Below are 3,840 nucleotides of genomic sequence, written 5' to 3'. Positions count from 1 at the left end.
CACTCCACGCTTCTCCCACCTCGATTTCACTCAGTGCCCCAAAACGCTAAAATCGTATTTGGGGAGTTTGGTTCCCGGCATTTAGAACGAAACTCCGCTCTCTGTTGAGGTGAAGTGCTGCACTTTACATCTTCGCAGCCCTTGCCTTCTCCAGGCTCTGTCTCTTTCCCCTCTTCTCCAAGTTGAATGGATAAAACCTTTTTTTCCCCTTATTTTTTCCTTTTTTTTTTTTTTTTTTTTTTTTTTCCTTTTTTCTTTTTAAGTAGAATTGCTGTATGCTTTGGATCAAAGACTTCAGAGGATCCACTGCATTTGGATCCCACACCTTGGCACCGACGCAGTTTGTTTCTTTTTTTTACTTAAAATCCTGACGTCCCGTTGCTCTGAAGGGTGCAGACACAATCGGGCGGCCTCGGCTGTTCCCAGGCTTTGGAGCTGGAAGTGGAAATCCTGATATGAACGTACAAGAACTGCGGGGAATGCTTGTGGGAAATTCAAAGTGCAACCAGAACCAGCCAACCTCCTAGCTTTGCTATTCTGACGTGCTGAAAACAGCCTCCGTTTCTCGTAGGTGAGCTGGAAGTCAGAGGGCAGAAGCAAATTGCCACCTGACTGCATGCTCTTTTTGCTCCTTCAAAACCCTTTTGCTCCCTCCTGGCTTGGACCGTTTGGTCAGAGGTCTCACCTGCCCCAAAAGATGGCAAGTTTCCCTGCTAAAAGGACTCTGTCAAGATTTATTTTTAATTGCAATTTTAAAATCCTGATTTGTATCTTTTTATTTCTTCCCCTTTGTTTGCTTTTCTGTCGGGCTTACCCAGACTTTCCTCTTCTTCTCTTCCGATCCTCCTCTGCTGCCTTCCCTCTGTCTCTGCAGAAATGTAGCTGCGGGCCGCGGCTCTGCTATTGCTTGGTTCTTACAGGGAGCCCCGCGCCAGGCTTTGCACTTCGTGCACATCCCTTCTCTCACCGAAAGTTTTGCTCTCTCGGTTTTGTTCTCTGACGTGCAAGCATGGGTGGAAGGATCAGAACTTTGGGTGGCAGAACGGAGGAGCTGGCTGCACGCGAAGTCCTGTCAGAACGTTTTGACACAAGTGACAAGGTAAACAAGCTGCTTCCATTTTTACCTCGAGTCCCGAAGCTGGCACAATCTCCTGTGCCTCTTGTAACAATGAGAGATAATTTCATCCCAGAGCATTTTTTTCGAGCCGACGGTTCCTTTCCTCTGGTTCCTTTCACATGAGTTAGCTCTCTGGCACCGCAAACTGTTGTGCGTGGGCTGTGAACGTGGCAAGGAAAGGTGTATATATAGTTTTCAACTATTTAAGGCTAATCCAATGAACTCTCCAAACGGTGACATTTCTGAAAATCCTGCTTGAACCGGAGCCCGATCTTTGGACCCGAAGCACGTGGCGTTAGTTTTTCCTTTTGCGTTGGCTCTCCTTTGTCGAAATGACTGAGAGCGCCGGGCTGACAGCTCCTAAAAGCGCTGCTCCCTTCCGGCTGCGGGATTCCCTGCGCCGGAGCGGGACAGCCCTGCGGGTGCGCGCGGGGCTCAGGGCGATGCCGTCTCCCCGCTGTCGCGCTGTCTGTGCCAGCTGGTTGCCCTGGATCTGGTTTGCAAGCTGCTTTCCGCCCGCCTTCCCCTCTTTGTTACTCTTCGGAGGATTTGGGTTCGTGTCGGAACTGTTACAGCGGTACCCGCAGGCCGGGCGGTGAGCCCGCGAGGCAGCGCGGCGCATCTCAGAGCTCGCACAGCGCCAGGGCTGCGAGCACCGCAGGGCCACGCGTCGCTTGGAGCTGCTGCAAGTCGGAGCGCTGTGGATGTCGCGCAGAAGTAGATGCCAAGTGTCAGTTGTTAGCCGTCCCGAGAGTTACTCTACCAACAGCAGGCGCGATATTTTATTGCAGTGGGGACGGCGGTGCTGGGGAGTGCGATGGAAATGTGTGGGCTTTGCCCGCGACGCGGAGGATCCTGCGGCCGCCGGTGAAGGCGCGGAGACTGGAGCGGGGCCGGGCGAGAGGAACCGGCGCTGCGTACCTCTGCTCCCGGCCCGCCGCAGCGCCGGGGCTGCGCGCTCGGCTGAGCCGTCCGAGGGTGCGGAACGTCTCGGCCGGCTCTGGGAGAGCGTGCGGTGGGACGGGGCTCAGGCTCCGAGCCCGAAGGCTGCAGGAGCCTCTTCCCCAGCGCCCCGGCCCTGAGGCTGCCGTGTGCGAAGGGACGGCGGGGGCACAGCCCCGCTCGGGGCCGCAGCTGGGAATGGAGCGGCGGAGCTTCCCACAGCCGCGTCTGTGGGAGCGGGAGATGTGTGGGGAACTCGGGAAGCAAAATGCTGCAGAAGAGGTAGAGCTGAATTCCTGGCACAAGGAATGAGGTGCGTTTTCAGAGTAAACGCCGGCTGGAGATAAGCGAGGAAGAATAAAGATAGAGGACTGACGAGCTTTGAGCGTTGGCTGATGACAACGAGGCAGAGCGAACGGCTGCACGGTCCCAGCAGCCCTGTTCAGATGGACACGGTGGGCACATGTGTGCTGGGGGAGACCGGCCTTGAGCTCGGTCCCCCACGGCCACCCCTATGGCTGGGACTGCATTGTGCCCAGGCCGGGCTTGGGGTGCTGCATGGGGCAGTGCAGGGGACCCAAAGGGCCTCCCCTGGCTCCATCGCTCAGCTCAGGAGCACGCTTGTGCAGAAAATCTTTGTTTTGTGCAGAGCATACCGTTGCAAAATACGTGTCTTAGCCTTGTCTTAGGCTTAGGACATGTAGGAAACTGAAGTGAAAAGAGGGCTGACTGCAACACTGGCACTAAAGGTTTGTTCTGAGCCTTCCTTGCTGAGGTTTTTGTCTGAAACACTACCTGAAAATATGCAGGAAGTGAAGAAAAGCTTCATTCTTTCTGCTGCAGACTGGAGAGGTGAGAGGTGTGGGGTTACTGCAGAGGGCCATGTGCCCTTCTTGGCGGTGCAGGCTGGGAGTGAGAGGCTGTTGGGAGCTGACCTGCCATGGGCACGCCCAAGTGAGCGCTTGTTTAAGAGGTTTGGACCTCTATATGTTGAAATGCTGCACTGGTAAGCACGTTCTCTTCTACGGAGAGCCTATTTGTAAAAGGTGACTGCATGACAATGTTAACTCAAATGAGTTTGGGTTTCCTGTTGGACACGGCAAAGAGACTGCATTCTCAGTCTCCACTGGTGACTGTCAAGGAGTCAAAGCTCATGTCTTTATTGACAGCATCTTGGTGGGTCTGACTATCGAGTGACACTGTTCTGCTGGTGTGTGCCTTGAGGCGTCTCACGCTGTCATGCGGGGTGCAGCCGTGGCTCAAGGTGATGAGCTTGGTGCCCAGGGTGTGGGGCTGGCATGTCTCTTGTGTGCGCAGATCCTGTGTGTCACCAGCAGTGCTGATGCACCACCCAGTGCTGGGACAAAGCTGCAGGCTTTCCTTGGAGGCTGGAGGAGGCTGCTGTGCATCTGTGGAACCACAGAACGTCACGTTGGGTTGGAATGGCCCTTACAGCCCCCCAGCCCCATCCCTGTGGTGGGCCGGCTGCTCTCCAGATCAGGCAGCTCAGGGCCCATCCGTGGCCTGGGTCACCTCGAGAGATGGGGCACCGCAGCTCTCCGTGCAGCAGTGCCAGGGCCGGGTTGCCCCCTCATAAATGTGTCCTGTGTAATCGTACTGCTGGGAGTGGGCAGTGGAGAAAATGAGCAGCGGCATTTTCTTTCTTTCCTTCTTTCTTTCTTTCTCTTCCTTCCTTCTTTCTCTTCCTTCCTTCCTTCCTTCCTTCCTTCCTTCCTTCCTTCCTTCCTTCCTTCCTTCCTTCCTTCCTTCCTTCCTTCCAT

General features: G+C 55.1%; 1 long non-coding RNA gene across 4 annotated transcripts in view; it reads left to right on the top strand.

The window, feature by feature from the left end:
- The first annotated feature begins 288 nt into the window (after positions 1-288).
- Positions 289-3,840, top strand: part of LOC122169918 — a 14,674-nt gene continuing 11,122 nt past the window's right edge. The window contains exons 1-2 of one of the 4 annotated variants that reach the window (XR_006171674.1): positions 289-571; positions 921-1,099. This is a non-coding gene — a long non-coding RNA (uncharacterized LOC122169918). Of the gene's footprint in view, positions 572-831; positions 1,100-1,651; positions 1,671-2,232; positions 2,373-3,840 lie in introns of those variants that run through there. The other 3 variants (XR_006171673.1, XR_006171676.1, XR_006171675.1) reach the window with 3 other exon arrangements.

This window comes from Centrocercus urophasianus, unplaced genomic scaffold, assembly GCF_019232065.1.
Source record: "Centrocercus urophasianus isolate 14NV4802_14NV808 unplaced genomic scaffold, USGS_Curo_1.0 seq_60, whole genome shotgun sequence".
NCBI lineage: Eukaryota > Metazoa > Chordata > Aves > Galliformes > Phasianidae > Centrocercus > Centrocercus urophasianus.
The sequence above is the reverse complement of the archived record's forward strand: the minus strand, read 5'-3'. Positions and strand labels throughout refer to the sequence as shown.